This window comes from Phacochoerus africanus, chromosome 5 (assembly GCF_016906955.1).
Source record: "Phacochoerus africanus isolate WHEZ1 chromosome 5, ROS_Pafr_v1, whole genome shotgun sequence".
In the NCBI taxonomy this organism is placed as follows: Eukaryota; Metazoa; Chordata; class Mammalia; order Artiodactyla; family Suidae; genus Phacochoerus; species Phacochoerus africanus.
The window spans coordinates 56988267-57007096 of record NC_062548.1 but is presented as its reverse complement, the minus strand read 5'-3'; positions in this window follow the sequence as shown (position 1 = coordinate 57007096).

Genomic DNA, 18830 nt, shown 5'->3' with positions numbered 1-18830 from the left:
CTTGGGTAATGAGAGGGGCATGTGTGTCTGGGATGCATAGGACATTTCCTATGGAAGGCCACTTCTCCAAGGTTGAAAAATGTAACTAACTGACCACACACAGAAAAATACAAAAAGCAACGCAGACAAAATGAGGCAGCAGAGCAATATGTTCTCGACAAAGGAATAACATAAAACCCCAGTAGAAAAATTAAATGAAGTGGAGGCTGGTAATCTATCCAAGAAGAGTTCAGAGTAATGATCATAAAGATAATCAAAGAACTTGGGAGAAGAATGGATCCATAGAGTGAGGAGTTTATAGGTTTTTTCTTTATTTGACAGCACTTGCAGCATGTGGAAGTTCCTGGGCCAGGGATCAAACCCATGCCCAGCAACAACCTGAGTCACAGCAGTGAAAATGCTGGATCAGCAACAATGTGAGTCACAGCAGTGAAAATGCTGGATCCTTAGGCCATTGAGCCACCAGACAACTCCATAAATTTATAGTTTTTAACAGAGTTACAAAATATAAAGAACAATAAGAGACGGGGAATACAATAGATACACACAAAAGAAAAAGGAATCCAAACATAACACTAAAGATAGTACAATACTACTAAAGACAGTCAACCAATCATAAGAGAGAAGAAGAAGAAAGAAGGAGAAGAAAGGAGAAGAAAGAAGAAGAAGAAAGAAGAAGAAAGAAGAAATGAAGAAGAAGAAAAAGAAGAAAAAGAAAAAGAAGAAAAAGAAGAGAAGAAGAAGAAGAAAGAAGAAGAAGAAGAAGAAGAAGAAGAAGAAGAAGAAGAAGAAGAAGAAGAAGAAGAAGAAGAAGAAAGATGTATAAAACCAAATCCAAAACAATTAATAAAAATGGTAATAACAACATAACATATTGATAATTACCTTAAGTGTAAATGGACTAAATGCTCCAACTGGAAGACATAGAGTGGCTGAATGGATATAAAAACAGGACCCATATATATGCTGCCTACAAAAGACTCACTTCAGATCTAGAGGCATGCAGACTGAAAGTGAGGGGATGGAAAATGTTATTTTATGCAAATGTAAGTCAAAAGAAAGCCAGAGTAACAAAACTTGTATCAGACAAAATAGATTTTAAAATAAAGGTGGTTACAAGAAAACAAAAAAGGACACCACATTATGATCAAGAAGGACACTATATTATGATCAAAAGATCAATCCAAGAAGATATAATAACTGTTATATATATATATATCCAACATAGGAGCACCTAAATACATCAGACAAATGTTAATGGACATAAAAGGAGAAATTGATAGTAACACAAAGGAGGGGATTTAACACCTCACTTACGTCAATAGATCACACAGACAAGAAATCAATAAAAAAACACTGGCCTTATATGTCACATTAGACCAGACTGACTCAATTGAGACACACATACACACATGTATTCCACCCAAAAACAACAGAATACTTATTTTTTTCAAGTGCACATGTAACATTCTCTAGAACAGATCTCATGCTAGGGCACAAAACAAGCCTCAGTAAATTTAAGGAAGTTGAAATCATATCAAACATCTTCTCCAACCATAGTGTTGAGACTAGAAATCAGTTACAAGAAAAAAAATCTTCAAAAAACACAAATAGGCGAAATAATATGCTATAAAACAATTAATGGATCACTGAAGAAATCAAATAATACCTAGAAGCAAATGAAAATGAAAGCACAGTGATCCAAAAATTTGTGGGGTGCAACAAAGGCAGTTCTAAGAGATAAGTTTATTTTATCTATCTATCTATCTATCTATTTATTTATTTATTTATTGTCTTTTTAGGGCCGAACCTGTGGCATATGGGGGTTCCCAGGCTAGGGGTCTAATCAGAGCTGTTGCTGCTGGCCTGTGCCAGAGCCACAGCAATGCAAGATCTGAGCCACATCTGTGACCTGTACCACTGCTGCTCATGGCAATGCCGGATCCTTAACCCACTGAGCAAGGCCAGGGATCAAACCTGCAACCTCATGGTTCCTAATCAGAGTCATTTCCACTGCACCAAGACAGGAACTCCCTAAGAGAGAAGTTTTTAACAATGCAAGATTACCTCAGGAAATAAGAAAAAAATCTCAAATTAACAACCTAACTTTAAACCTAGAATGACTAGAGAAAGGAGAACCAACACCACCCAAAGTTAGTAGAAGGAAATAAATCATAAAGAGAGCAGAAATAAATGAAATAGTGACTAAAAAAATAGAAAAAAATTCAATGAAATTAAAAGCTGTTTCTTTGAAAAGATAAAATTGATAAACCTTTAGCCAGACTCATCAGGAAAAAAGAGAGAGGACCCAAATCAATAAAATCAGAAATGAAAATAACTTACAACCAACACTATAGAAATACAAAGGATCATAAAAGATTTCTATGAACAACTATATACCAACAAAATGGACAACCTAGAAGAAATGGACAAATTTTTAGAAAGGCACAATATCCCAAGACTGAAACAATGAGAAATAGAAAATATGAACAGACCAACTGCCAGTAATGAAATTGAATCAGTAATTTAAAAATTCCTAACAAAAAAAGTCCAAGATCAGATGGCTTCAAAGGTGAATTCTACTACATATTTAGAGAAAATTAATCCTTCTCAAATTAGTCCAAAAAATTGCAGAGGGATGAACACTTCCAAATTCATTCTATGAGGCCTGCATCACCCTGATACCAAGATCAGACAAAGATATCACAGAAATACAAAATTAAAGGCCAATATCACTGATGAACATAGATGCTAAAATCCTCAACAAAATACTAGCAAATTTAATTCAGTTCAGCAATACATTAAAAGGGTCATACCATTATCAAGCAGGATTTATCCCAGGGGTGCAAATATTTTTTCAATATCTACAAATCAATCAACATGATATAGTACATCAACAAATTGAATAAAAATCATATGATCATCTCAATAGACGCAGAAAAGCTTTTTACAAAATTCAACATCCATTTATGATAAAAACTCTCCAGAAAGTGGGCATAGAGGAACCTACCTCAACATAATGAATGCCATATGTGGCAAATCCACAGCTAACATCATACTCATTGGTGAAAAGCTGAAAGCAATCCTCTAAGATCAGGGATGCCCACTTTAACCACTTTTATTCAACATAGTTTTGGAAGTCCTAGCCATGGCAATCAGAGGAGAAAAAGAAATAAAAGGAATCCAAATTGGAAGGAAGAAGTAAAACTGTCATTGTAGTAAACCCTAATGATGCTACCAGAAAACTAGTAGAGCTCATCGATGAATTTGATAAGGTTGCTGGGTACAAAATTAATCTACAGAAATTTGCTGCATTTCTATACACTAGAAACAAACAATCAGAAAGAGAAATTAAGGAAACAATCCCATTTACCATTGCATTAAAAAGAATAAAATACCCAGGAATAAACCTACTTGAGGCAAAGAACCTGTTCTCAGAAGACTATGACACTGATGAAAGCAATAGAAGGTAAAAAACAGATGGGAAGATATACTATGTTCTTGGATTGGAAGAATCAATATTGTTTTTTTTTTCTTCCTTTTTTAGGGCCACACCTATGACATAGGGACATTCCCAACCTAGGGGTGGAATCGCAGCTGTAGCTGCCAACCTACACCATAGCCACAGCAACACCAGATCTGCAATCTATGTTGCAACTTGTGGCAACACAAGATCCTTAACCCACAGAGAGGGGCCAGGGATTGAACCCACATACTCAGGGAGACTACATTGAGTTCTTAATCCATGAGCCACAATGGAAACTCTGAATCAATATTGTTAAAATGACTATACTACCCAAGCAATCTATAGATTCAGTGCAATCCTATCAAAATATCAATGCATTTTTCACAGAACTAGAACACATAATTTTAAAATTATGGAAACAGGGAGTTCCTGTCATGGCTCAGTGGTTAATGAATCCAACTAGGAACGATGAGGTTACGGGTTCGATCCCTGGACTTGCTCAGTGGGTTAAGGATCTGGTGTTGCCGTGAGCTGTGGTGTATGTTGCAGACACGGCTCAGATCCTGCATTGCTGTGGCTGTGGTGTAGGCTGGTGGCTACAGCTCCGATTAGACCCCTAGCCTGGGAACCTCCATATGCCATGGGAGTGGCCCTATAAATGGCAAAAAGACAAAAAATAAATAAATAAAATAAAATTATGGAAACACAAAAGACCCCAAATAGTCAAAATTGTCTTGAGAAAGAACGGAACCAGAGTAATCAGGCTGCCTAACTTCAGACTATACCACAAAACTTTAGTCATCAAAACAGTATGGTATGACACAAAACCAGACATATAGATCAATGGAACAGGACAAATACCCAAGAAATAAATCTCCGCATTTATGGACAATTAATCTATGACAAAGGAGGCAAGAATATACAATGGAAAAAAGACAGTCTCTTCAATAAGCGGTGCTAAAAAAACTGGACAGTTATACATAAAAGAATGAAATTAGAACATTTTCTAACATTACACACAAAAATAAACTCAAAATGGATTAAAGAGCTATGTCTAGTTTTATACTAGATACTATAAAACTCCTAGAGGAAAACAGGCAGAACACTCTGACATAAACTGCAGCAATTTTTTTTTGATTTGTCCCCTAAAGCAAAGGAAATAAAAGCAAAAATAAACAAATGGGACCTAACTAAACTTAAAAGCCTATGCACAACAAAGGAAATCACTGACAAAACAAAAAGAAAACCTACTGAATATGAGAAAATATTTGTATATATGATGTGACTGATAAGGGATTCGTAGCCAAAATATAGAAGTAGCTCATACCACTCCACATAAAAAAAAAACTTCATTAAAAAATTGGCAGAACTGAATAGACATTTTTTCTAAGGAGGAAATACAGAGGGCCAACAGGCACATGAAAAGATGGCCAGCATTGCTAATCATCATGGAAATGCAAATCAAAACCACAATTAAATATCACTTTACACCTGTCAGAATGGCTATCATCAAAAAGTACACACATACAATAGAATACTCTCAGGCATAAAAATGAATTAAATTTTACCATTTGCAGCAACATGGACGGACTTGGAGGTCATTATGCCAGGTGAAGTAAGTCATACAGAGGACAACAAATACTATATGATATCACTTATATGTGGTATCTAAAGAATACAACAAACTAGTGAATATAACAAAAAAGAAGCATACTCACAGATATAGAGAGCAAACTAGTGGTCACCAATAGGGAGGGGAAGTGGCAATATATGGGGAGGGGATTAAGAGGAACAAACTATTAGGTACAAAACAAGCTACAATGACATATTGTACAACACATGGGATATAGCAAATATTTCATAATAACTGTAAATGAAATATAACCTTTAAAAATTGTGAATCACCATATTGTACACCTATAACATATCATTATTTCACAGCAAGTACACTTCAATTTAGGAAAAAAACTAGGTCATTTACCAGGATCCAATGTACAGCACAGGGGAAAAAATACAGAATGTAGAGCTATCATCAATTTAATATTTTAACAAAGGACATGGGCTTTTCTCAATTAAAAAAAAATCCTTGTACTCCTACAAGGGAGGTACCAGACAAAATTAATAATTATTTAGATATTTAATGGAGTTTGTAGTCTATAGACATAAATTCTCAGAATTTCACATTTCTGGGTAGCACACTCCTTTAGGGTCAGATAACTGTGGACCTGCTGGTGTGGCCATAGAATGCCTCTCATGGACCTCAAACTACGGGTGTGTCATTGGCCACTACTGCTCACCTGTTTGCAGCCAAGACTGGGTGATTTAGCCATGGATGCTAAGGTAATTCCCACAAGATACGGACTTCTTCTGATGGCTGACATTGGCTTAGGGGCTCTCCTTTGGTCTTGGTGAAACTTCCATCACACAGAGACCTAGGTCATCTCCAGCTAGTCTCTCTCCCGTGTATCCTTCACTCAGGGTCAAACTCACAATGAGTCTAATGGTGCGTCCACCTTTCCCAGCTCTCTCACAGTTGTCTCATGAGCATAATAAAATCCTTGCACCACTCATCTTTTCATGAAATGGTCTTCTTGGAGGTCCTGGATGGACACCGAATATTTGCATCAGAACCCAGAATCCAAGAGGACTAAGGGCAGGTGAGTTACAGCACTGCTCTAGCCACTGAAGAGGCAGATTGGAATATAGTAAGAAACACGTATTTTAGTCTTTGTTCCTGGGAACTGATGTGTCCAATATGAGTTCAAAAGCTTTGACAACTGGGGGAGTTGATGGCATATGTTCTTGTCTGAGTTGAGAGGCCTTAAAAACCAGAGGTACCAACATTCAAGGGCAGGAAGAGATGGATGTCCTAGCTCAAGAAAAGAGAGAAAATTCACCCTTTTCTTCCTTTTTGTCCTATTCAGACTGTCAGTGGATTGCATGCCCACTTGTACTGGTGAAGGACATTTTCTTTAGTCACTTTGATTGCCAATCTCTCCTGGAAACACTCTCAAAGACACCCTTAGAAATAGTGCTTAAACAGCTGTCTAGGCATCTTTCAGCACAGTCAAGTTGACACATTAAAATTAACCATTACACGTGGGTTTCCTCTTCTTCATTTAACTGATGAGAAGATAAAGGAACAGTCTCAGCAAATTAAGATGTGACGGGGGCCATATTCCTGACCAGGCCATTGAACCAAGTGTAGGGGGCATCTATTAGGTGTGCCTGCCCAGGGCCCACTTCCTTTTCTTCTGCCAGGAGCACCACCATTTTTGGTGGAAATATCCTTCTAGGCTGGATACCGTCTTCCTTTTTTTTCAGGGTTTACCTGTGGCATATGGAAGTTCCCAAGATAGGGGTCAAATGAGAGCTGCAGCCGCCAGCCTACACCACAGCCACAGCAACACCAGATCCTTAACCCACTGAGTGGGGCCAGGGATTGAACCGCATCCTCATGGATACTAGTAGGGTTCGTAACCCATTGAGCCACAACGGGCACTCCAGGATATAGTCTTGATGGGAGTGTTACTTTAGGTGCTTCCCCACCCTCACTCAAAGCTGGCATGTAATTCAGCTTAGTCCAAAAGGGGGCTCTCTCCCAGAACCTGAATTACAAGAGCACAAAGCTAGAAATGGTTGGAGAATATCTGATTAGAGGGCAGAACTCAGAAGAGAGCTTCTCTTGTCTCCTGTACCCAACCTCTGGCCATTCTGCCTCCATGCTTTAGAAGCTAGGAACTTTGGCTTACATTCCTATCTGTGGTCATCTCTGAGGCTTACCAAGTCTTCCCACTGCTTAAGTTAAGCAGAGGCAGTTTCTGCTGATTGCACTGCATTGCTTCTTTCTTGAGAGTCCCTTAAAAATCAAAGCAAAAAGGGTAGCCAGGAAACACAAAGTTTATCCCCTCACAAGTGGGGCACACTCCACTCTTTAAAAGTACTGTCACATACACTGATGGCCAACAGGAGCATGAAGAAAGCTCAACATCACTAGTTATTAGAGGAATACAAATCGAAACTACAGTGAGCTATCACATCGCTCCAGTCAGAATGGCCATCCTCAAAAAGCTTACAAATAATAAATGCCGGAGAGGGTGGGGGGAAAATGGAACCTTCCTATACTGTTGGTAGGAATGTGAATTGGTGCAACCGCTACGGAAAACAGTATGGAGGTTCCTCAGAAAACTAAATCTAGAACTACTATATGATCCAGCATTCCCACACCTGGGCATATATCCAAACAAAACTATAATTCAAAAAGATACATTCACCACCATGTTTGTAGCAACACTATTCACAATAGCTAAGACATGGAAACAACCTAAATGTCCATCAACAGAGGAATGGATTAAGAAGGTATGGTACATAAACACAATGGAATATTACTTACGTAAAAAAGAATGAAATAATGCTACTTGTAGCAATGTGGATGGACCTAGCAATTATTATACTAAATGAAGTAAGTCAGATAACTATCATAAGATATTGCTTATATGTGGAATATGAAAAAAGATACAAATGAACTTATTTACAAAACAGAAACAGACCCACAGATATAGAAAACTAACTTACAGTTAACAGAAGGGAAAGGGGGAAATGGGATAAATTAGGAGGTTGGGATTAACAGATACATCTACTATATATAAACGAGATAAACAACAAAGACCTTCTGTATAGCATGGGGAACTATGCTCAATATTTTGTAATAAACTGTAATGGACAATCTGAAAAAGTATATATATGAATAATTGAATCACTGTGCTATACACTTGAAACTAACACATTATAAATCAACTATACTTCAAGAAAAAAAAATTAAAAATTAAAAGTGCCATCACATTCAACACCTCAATGAACCTCTCTAGATCCTCCTTGTCTACTTCATAGGTAAACAGAACCTTCCTGGAGTTGCATAATTAGGGAGTGATGGAGCTAGCACCTAAATCTGGTTGTCTGATTCAGTGATGTTGTGTTGGGATCTCTCAGGTCACTCCTAGGAATGTTCATCCTGGTCTTAGGTTGTGATCTGGGTACCACCATCTATACGCTGTGGCACCACGTCTGGTCCTCCACTTCCAAGTCTGTAACATGAAGACTGTTAGACTGCACTCCACAGGTCTGGCAAGCCCTGTAATTGCCTAATCACAAGACCAAATGGAGACAGTGACAGAGACATGGGTGGTCTATTGGACAGGGGATCTTACGTGTCTGAAGCAAAGTCCTGGAGCAACACTCCTCTATGTTCAGCAGACAGCAGGCAGGATACTGCAACAGCCCTCACCACTCCAAGGAGCAGAGGCTACCATTTATAGGGAGAGTTGACCTCAGGTTGGCTCATCAGTTACTAGGGAAACCAGAGGCTGGGATGGGTGGGGGAGGCAAGCAGGTAGGCAGTCACTGATTAAGCCCTATAATGGAGAGGATTGATAGTCATGAGGGGGGATGTAGGTGAAGCAGGAACTGGTCAAGTAGGGGATTACAGAGATCACAAGCACAGCCCTCTTGAGCTTCCTGCCCTCTAAGACTCCTTCCCTACGCTCAAACTTTCTTTCTTTATGTGAAATTGTGGGTAGGGAATAGAATGTAAGAATAACAAACATTTCCTCTCTCCTTTATATGTGCCAGGTCCTCTTCTACACACTTTATTTGTACTAACTCGTGTAATCCTCACAACAACCAGCCTCTATGATAGAGGCTCCATGGGGGCATGGCTTTGTTTTGTTCACTGTTGTATCCACTCTGGGCTTGGCACAAAGTATACGATCAATACATGTTAGAGTAGATGAATAAACAAGTTAAATAAAAGATCAATCAATGAATGGAGGGGAAAGAGACCAAGTTTCTCCAAATCTAATTCTAGACACGGTCTTCTGACTTTCTTGAAGCACATTTGAGATCTTGTTACCTCTCAGGTAGGGTCTAGTGTTTTAAGGAAATTCCTGAATTAGTTTCTTTCTTTCTTTTTTTTTTTTAATTTTCCAGCTTTGTGATGATATCTGAATCTTTCTCCTTTTGGCATCCACCTTACAAGATGCAAGTACACTTTGTACAAATAAAGACAGTCTCATGCTCACCCTGAAAGGGGGAGATTTAAAGTCCTATCAGTCACTATTAATATCAGCCAGGTGATATTAATTCCTGCCTGGATGGTCTCTAACCCAAAGACCAAGTTAGAGAGTTATCACCACCAGCACTCATATAAAACAACAGAGGAAAGGAGGAGGGAAATTTGGGGTTAATGCTGATAAATATATGAATAGCCAGTGAAGAAGAACAGATAATTTCTCAGCTCTTCTTATATCACTGGTCACAAAGCCACAACTGATACCCATAACCTCCTTCTTCCTTGATCCATCTCATGTTTCTTGTCATCTCAGCAGTTTAGGTGAAGTTCATTACCCAGAGGACAAACTCAAACCTTCTTTCCTGAAAGGTCTTGGTTCTTAGCAATCGTTATTGGTTGCTGTAGCCTTCCCTGGCATTTTCCTAAGAGCTGTTCCAAACATCTTGCTCCCTACTTTCTTTATGTACCAGGATACTTTCTCCCCTTGATAATCAGGACCAATCACCCTAGACAATCTGCCTGTTGGTACAAGGGCATGAAGAGCCACCCCGAGGCTCTCTTGCCTGCTGACTCCCTGTTAGCTTCTGCCAGTGGGAGGCACTGGTGGGCGATCCAAAGTTAGAAGGGGAGAAACTATGCTCCTTCAATAGGTGAAATGCCATAAATATTCAAGAGCATTTATGCTCAAGTTTACTGAATGATAAGAAACCATTTTGCCAGCTTTTTCAGACATTTGGGTCTCATATGTGAAGTTGCTAATTGACTGTGAAGAATTGCAAGACCAATAAGAAATAACAAACATCAGCATGTGATCGTTATCACTAATATCAATAATACCTATCAAATTTATCCTGGAAATTTGGATCGCTCTCTCTCGAAAAGCCTGTGGAACATTATCCTTTGTGTAGGTCACTGGGCATTCCTGACTTATTAAAATGTGTAAAGAGAGCATGTATTTTTCTCAGCGGTAACATTAGGAGCCCCTTTCATCTCTTTTGACTTTTTAGCTGAAAGAATTTGGACCTCTTTGTTGGCATCAGAAAGACAAAAAGATGGAGTCTTTCTAGGAATTGCGTATTAATACGTGGTGAGTAACTATGTCTTAAAGGTCTGTGAAAATAAATTAAAAATTTTTTGTTGCACAATATTGAGAATATACTAAATGTCATTGAAGTGCATGCTTTAAAATGGTTAATTCTGTGATATATGGATTTTACTTCAATTAAAAAAGATGCTTCTCTTAAAATACCTATTTTTTCATATTGAAATTATTTGGCTATACTTTCACCTAGTTTCAAAGATATTTAAACAATTCCTCATTGCTTGCTTCAGCTTATCCTTATACTGAGACCCAAATGGTTCTTAGGTCTTGGGTAGCTTGTTTATTTGTTTGTTTGCTTGTTTTTGATGATAGCCATTCTGATTGGTATGAGGTGATATCTCATTGTAGTTTTTTTTAAAAAAAGTTTTATTAAAGTATAGTTGATTTACAAGATTGTAATAATTTCTACTGAACAACAAAGTGATTCATTTATGCATATATGCATATCCATTCTCTTTTAGATTCTTTTCCTACATAGATTATCACAGAATATTGGGTAGAGTTCTCTGTGACTGGTATTATCTCTGTGCTATACAGCAGGGCTCAGTTGGGCAGTCACTCTGTATACCTCAGTATGCATATGCCAATCTCAAACCCCCAGCCTCCCCACCCACCCACCCACCACCTGTCCCTTTTGGTAACCATAAGTTTTTCAAAGTCTATGAGTCTGCTTTGTGTCCTGCAGATAAGTCATCTGTATCATTTAAGATTCCACATATAAGTGATATCATATGGTGTTTGTCTTTCACTGTCTAACTTCACTTAGTATGATAATTTTTAGGTCCATCCATGTTGCAGCAAATGGCATTTTTTAATTCTTTTTTATGGTTGAGTAATATTCCATTGTACGTATGTACCACATTCCTCTGTCTATGGACATTTAGGTTGCTTCAACGTCTTGGCTATGGTAAATACTGCCACAATTAACTTTGGGGTACATGTATCTTTTCAAATCATGGTTTTCTCTGGATAGATGCCCAGGAGTAGGATTGCTGGATCATCTGGTAGTTCTATTGTTAGTTTTTTGAGGCACTCCATACTGTTTTCCATAGTGGTTGCATCAATTTACATTCCCACCAACAGAGTAAGAGGGTTCCCTTTTCACCTCAGCCTCCCTAGCATTTATTGTTTGCAGACTTTTTGATGATGGTCATTCTGGCTGGTGTAAGGTGGTTGGGTAGCTTTGTTTTCAGTGAAACATCATTTTTAATCACTTAAAAACATGATGTGGAGGACTTGTTTGCACTGGCTATGTAATCCAACTATTTCAAAAGGATGAAAATAATTATGAAAAATACAAAGGAGTGTCCCAGGATACTTTCTTATGCATTCTCAGAAAGTTACCAATTTGTATGAAGTCATTAAAAAGGAATTTTGGAAAAAAACAAATTTGTTAAGACAGTTGTAGTGAAATTTTATGATACACCTGCAAATAGTTCTGATGCTTGCTCTTTTTTTTTTGTCTTTTTAGGGCCGCACCTGCGGCATGTGGAGGTTACCAGGCTAGGGGTCGAATCACAGCCGTAGCCTCCAGCCTATACCAGAGCTACAGCAATGCCAGATCCGAGCTGCGTCTGTGACCTATACCACAGCTCACAGAAACACCGGATCCTCAACCCACTGAGTGAGCCAGGGATCGAACCTGCAACCTCACGGTTCCTAGTCAGATTCGTTTCCACTGCGCCACGATGGGAACTACATGCTTGCTCTTTCTTAATTTTATTTTTCACAATTCCTGCCTCTGTGTATAGCAGCTTGTTCTTTTTCCAAAATAAAGAACAACCCAGATTGTTCTTTTTCCAAAATGAAGCCATTTAGAGGCCCCACAAGAAAATAAAGTCTAACAAAATTACACTGCTTTTCTTCATATGTTGTTAAAAATTTTTCTAACATCAAATTATAAGGACTACCATTCAAAGTTTGGAAATTTTAACTTTCATATATTGGCAGAATATTTGTCTTGTTTGTTATATTTTTATTTTTAATATAGATATCAAGTTTTGGAAGTTCTCGTGTGGTACAGTGGGTTAAGAATCCGGCATTGCCACAGCTGTGGTGCAGGCTGCAGTCGTGGCTCAGGTTTGATCTGTGGCCCAGAAACTTCCATATGCTGGGGATGTGCCAACCCTCCCTTGAAAATAAATATCAAGTTTCAAAATGTATAGCACTTTTGGCTTGTTTTATCAAAAACATATTTCCTTTATAGTAATGCAGATTTTTATTAAGGAAAACTTTCTTTTTTTTTTGGAGTTCCTGTCATGGCGCAGCAGAAATGAATGTGACTAGGAACCATGAGATTGCAGTTCAATCCCTGGCCTTGCTCCTTGGATTAATGATCTGGCATTGCTGTAAGCTGTGGTGTAGGTCTCAGACATGGCTAGAATCTGATGTGGCTGTGGCTATGTCTTAGGCTGGCATCTGTAGCTCTGATTGTACCCCTAGCCTGGGAACTTCCCTATGCCATGGGTGCAGTCCTAAAAAGCAAAAACAAAGAAAGAAAGAAACAAACAAACAAACAAAATCCCCTCTTTTTATTGTATGTGGCAGCGAAGGTCTATAGCAGACTTTCTCTCATTCCTTCTCCTTTTTACTGTTTAGGTCTCTAACATAAAGAATAAAAATCGATTGACAGCTAAGACATGAAAATAACCCAAGTACCCATCAAAACACAATTGGCTTAAGAAAATGTGTTATTTATATACAATGGACTACTACTCAGCCATAAAAAAGAATGAAATAATGCCATTTTCAACAATGTGGACAGACCTAGAGATTACTGTACTAAGTGAAGTAAGTCAGACAGAGAAAGACAAATATTATGTGATATAATGATATGCGGAATCTAAAAAATAATACAAATGAATCTATATAAAAACAGAAACAGACACACAGACATAGAAAACAGATTTGTGGTTACCAAAGGGGAAAGAAGGGAGGGAGTGATAAATTAGCACAAGTAACTATATTCAATATCCTGTAATGACCTACAATGCAAAATAATCTGAAAAAAACTCCACTGAATCGCTTTGCTGTACACTTGAAATTCGTGCAATGTTGTAAATCAACTATACTTCAAAAAAATTGATTATCATTACCATTTTAAAAAAATCTTCAGGAGTTCCCTTCGTGGCCCAGCAGTTAATGAACCGGACTAGGATCCATGAGGATTCGGGTTTGATTCCTGGTCTCGCTCAGTGGATTAAGGATCCAGCATTGCCGTGAGCTATGGTGTAGGTTGCAGATGCGGCTTGGAACCTGAGTTGCTGTGGTTGTGGTGCGGGCCAGAGGCTACAATTCTAATTCGGTCCCTAGCCTGGGAACCTCCATATGTCACAGGTGTGGCCCTAAAAAATAGCAATAAATAAATAAATAAATATCTTTGAAGGTCATCTCCTTTAATTGAATTGAGCAAGATCCAATTCATTCATGTTACCTGAGTTTTGTTTTTAACTGTATCCTATTCTTCACATTTCACTAATTTTTCATGGGAGCTAATTTGTCATGAATATGTACGGTATTAGTTTCTTATGGTTGCTGTGGCAAATTATCACAAATTTACTAGCTTAAAATCTCACATTAAAAAAGAAAAAAGACAACCCACAGAATGGTAGAATATCTTTGCAAATGATGCAACAGACAAGAGCCTAATCTCCAAAATATACAAACAGCTCATGCAACTCAACAACAAAAAAACAACCTAATCAAAAAAAAAATGGACAGAAGAATTAAATAGACATTTCTCCAAAGAAGACATACAGATGGCTAGTAGGCACATGAAAAAATGCTCAACATTACTAATTATTAGAGAAATGCAAACCACAACTAAAATGAGGTACCATCTCATACCAGTCAGAATGGCCATCATTAGCAAGTCTACAAATAACAAATGCTGGAGAGGGTGTGTAGAAAAGGGAACCCTCCTTCACTGTTGGTGGGAATATAAATTGGTACAGCCACTATGAGAAAAGTATAGAGGTTCCTCAAAATACTAAAAATCGAACTACCATATAATTCAGGAATCCCACTCATGGGCATATATTCGGACAAAACTTTCTTTCAAAAAGATACATGTACCCCTATGTTCATAGCAGCACTATTCACAATAGCCAAGACATGGAAACAACCTAAATGTCCATGGATAGACGAATGGATTAAGAAGATGTGGTATGTATATACAATGGAATATTAGCCATAAAAAGAACAAAAATAATGCCATTTGCAGCAACATGGAGGCAACTAGAGACTCTCACACTGAGTGAAGTAAGTCAGAAAGAGAAGGACAAACACCATATGATATCGCTTATATGTGGAATCTAAAATACATCACAGATGAACCTATCTACAGAACAGAAACAGATCATAGGCATGGTGAGTTGCCAGGGGGTAGGGGGCAGAAAGTGGGATGGACTGGGAGTTTGGGGTTAGCAGATGCAAACTGTTACCTTTAGAATGGATAAACAATGGGGTTCTATTGTACAGTGCAGGGAACTATGTCTGGTCTCTTGGGGTAGAACATAATGGAAAATAGTATGAGAAAAAGAATGTATATATGTGTGTGACTGAGTCACTATGCTGTGCAGCAGAAACTGACATAACACTGTAAATCAATTATACTCTAAAAAATAATTAGTGCAAAGATGAATTGTAGATTGGTAAGAATAAAAAGTAAGTAAACTCTCTTAACCAGTTCAACTTTTTCTTTTAGTCGCAAATACTAGATTGCCTTGTTAAGTTATAGAAAAAAAAATCACATATTGTTGTCTTGAAACTCTAGAGGTTAAGATCGACATAGTTCTCAAAAATCAAGGTGTCCTTACAGCTACGTTCCTTTGTAGAGGCTTTAGGAGAAAATCCATTTTCTTGCCTTTTCCAGATTCTAGAAACTGCCTACATTCTTGGCTCATGACCCTTTCCATCTTCAAAGTTGATATTTCTGGAGTTCCCACTGTGGCTCAGAAGTAACGCACCCAACTAGTATCCATGAGAACTCTATTCAACCCCTGGCCTCAGTCAGTGGGTTAAAGATCCAGCATTGCCTGAGCTGTGGTGTAGATTGTAGACTTGGCTCGGATCTGTTGTTGCTGTGGCTGTGGTATAGGCTGGCAGCTGTAGATCTGAGTATTTGGCCCCTAGCCTGGGATCTTCCATATGCTGAGGATGCAGCCCTAAAAAGACCAAAAAAAAAAAAAAAAAAGCTGGTACTTCTCACATTGCATCACTCAGACTCTGATTCCACTGCCTCCTTCCTTTACTTACAAAATCCTTTGTGATTACATTAGGGTCTCCAAATACTTCAGAAAATCTCACCCCAAGATCCTTGACTTAGTCATAAAATCCCTTTGGCTATATAGGGTAACCCAGTCACAGGTTTTGGGAATTAGGATGTGGAAATCATTGGGGGTCACTGGTCAGCCTACCACATGTACCAAGAGGGATAAATCATAAAAACATAGTGTTCCTAAAGGATACTGACAATATGATTCCAATTATGTAAACTTTAAAAACATATCAAGCTTCATTCAATAAGTATGAAAATAGGTGTGGGTTGATACACTTGCCATCTGCGGATAGTAGTGACCATGGAAAAGGAAGAAAGAAGGGAGAGGAAAGGTTGGGTAATATCAGTTATTTCTTTAAAATGAAGAGATTTGAAGTAAAAATGTTAACATTTAAAAAATCTAGGTGGCTGTTACAGGAATGGGTGCCTGTTATATTCTCTTCATGTTGTAATACTTTATAATCAACAATTACAAATATTGGGAGTTCCCATCATGGCTCAGTGGTTAACGAATCCGACTAGGAACCATGAGGTTGCGGGTTTGATCCCTGGCCTTGCTCAGTGGGTTAAGGATCCGGTGTTGCCATGAGCTGTGGTGTAAGTTGCAGATGTGGCTCGGATCCCTCGTTACTGTGGCTCTGGCATAGGCCGGCAGCTACAGCTCCGATCAGACCCCTAGCCTGGGAACCTCCATATGCTGCGGGAGCAACCCAAGAAAAGGCAAAAAGACAAAAAAAAATTAAGAGAGTATTCAGTGTTGGATAATTTGAAATAACTCCAATTTGATTTTATTGTCATAAAGGAGCTACTTTACCATAACTATTCAAAGCACACTAGAAAATTAATGAGAATTTTTTTCATTTTTATGACATTTATTATATACCAAGCTTCTCCACACAATATATGGGTTTCTAGTTAGAACTAATATATTCTAGCATTCAAATTGACATTTTAATTCAAAGAGTTGATCTTTCATGATTCAAGAGACTAAGTATCTAGTTAGTTGTAGTATTTGAGTATTAACTTGATAACTGAAAGGAAGGACAGGAAGAAATGAAAAAAGGCCTATCCATTAAAGAAGTTTACCAATTACTGGGGGAATTAACTCAGAAATAGCAACTCTGAGACATTGCTTTTTCAATGGAAAAGATAAAATCCTAAAAGCCCTCAGGCAAAAATCAAGTAAATTACAAAGGCAGAAGAATTAGTATGGCATCAACATTTTCAGAGCCTACATGCCAAGAAAACAATAATGGGCATCATTAAAAAGAAAAAAAGCTAATGGAAGAACATAGTGATCCAAGGACTTTATACCTAGCCAAACTGTCCTTCAAATAGCAAGACTAAAAAAAAGAAAAGTTTTCAGCACAAAATAACACAGGGAAATCTGCATCCATCAACCCTTTTTGAGGATGAGTATTGTCTAATCAGATGATCCCTGAGAAAAACTTCAGCAAACAGACTGATGGTGAGTATTTTAAAGTAAGAAATATAGGTGTTCCTGTTGTGGCTCAGCAGGTTAAGAAGATGACTACTATCCATGAGGATGTGGGTTTGATCCCTGGCCTCACTCAGTAGGTTAAGGATCTGGCTGAGTGAGCTGTGGTGTAGGTCATAGACATGGCTCAGATCCCGTTGCTGTGGCTGTGGTATAGGCTGGCACCTGCAGCTCCAATTCAACCCCTAGCCTGGGAACTTCCATATGCCACAGGCATGGCCCTAAATATATTATAGAATGTACATCTAAATTAAAACAAAATGGGGACAAAGGTGGAGGACAAGTGTACAAATGTCATGTGTTATGACGAAATGGAAGTTAGGCAACTAAAATATGGGAGGAGGGAATGCAAAAGAGGAAAATGGAACAGGCACCTTGGTTAGTGTAGACAATAGGTGTGCTTTAAAGGATACTGATTTTTTAAAATGAACCAGATAGTAAAAGTAAGAAAATAGGGAAGTAAGGGTATTAAAAAAACTAATAGTGACTTCTGCTTCTAGCTTGATGGAATAGCAGGTACTGGATTTATTCTCCCACTTGAAATGACTAAAAGACAAAATAGGTGAAACAATGGTTTTCAGACATTGCCCATCAGATAATTAGGGAGAGTGATTCCTGAGAAAGGGGAAATGCACAAGTTGGGGCCTGTGATTTACAGGTGATTGTTTAGAGAGAGTTTCCAGGTTATAGAGCAAGGAAGGGGGACCCAGGTAGAGCCCAGTGGTTTCCCTGTATTGAGGAGATGGGACTGGGAGTCCCAAAAGGCTGAGATGGCTTGAGTTTGCAAAGCAAAGTACCAGGGAGAAAAGAGCTGTGCATGTGTGTATATGCACATACACACAGCTCTGGAGATGTGCAAAGGGTCTTCTGTGGTCTTCAGCTAAGTACAGATCAGTGCATATATATGATGAAACTATTCAAGACTGCAAAAATCATTTGAAAGGATTAAGGGAATAGTCTTGAGGAACTGCAGGGCTAGGAATTGTTCCTGAGCCCAGCAGCCAGAGTGTAAAGCCTGATAATTCATGGCACACTGAACAGAGTACTCAGGAGGTTACTGTTTCAGTAATGAAGTAATGTTTTTTAATATTTTAAAGTATAATTGATTTACACTGTTCCTTCCATTTCTGCTGTGTGGCAAAGTGACCCAGCCACCCATATGCACACATTCTTTTTTTTTTTTCTTTTCATTTTCCATCACGTTCTAACTCAAGAGACTGGACACTGTTCTCTGTGCTATACAGCAGGACCCCATAACCCATCCATTCTAAACATAACAGTCTGCATCTTCCTACCCCAGAATCCCCATCTTTTCCCCTCTCTCCCTGCTCCCCCCAGCAAACATGTCTGCTCTCCATGTCCATGATTTCTTCTGCTTTGTAATACATCATTTGTGCCATATTTTAGACTGCTCATGTA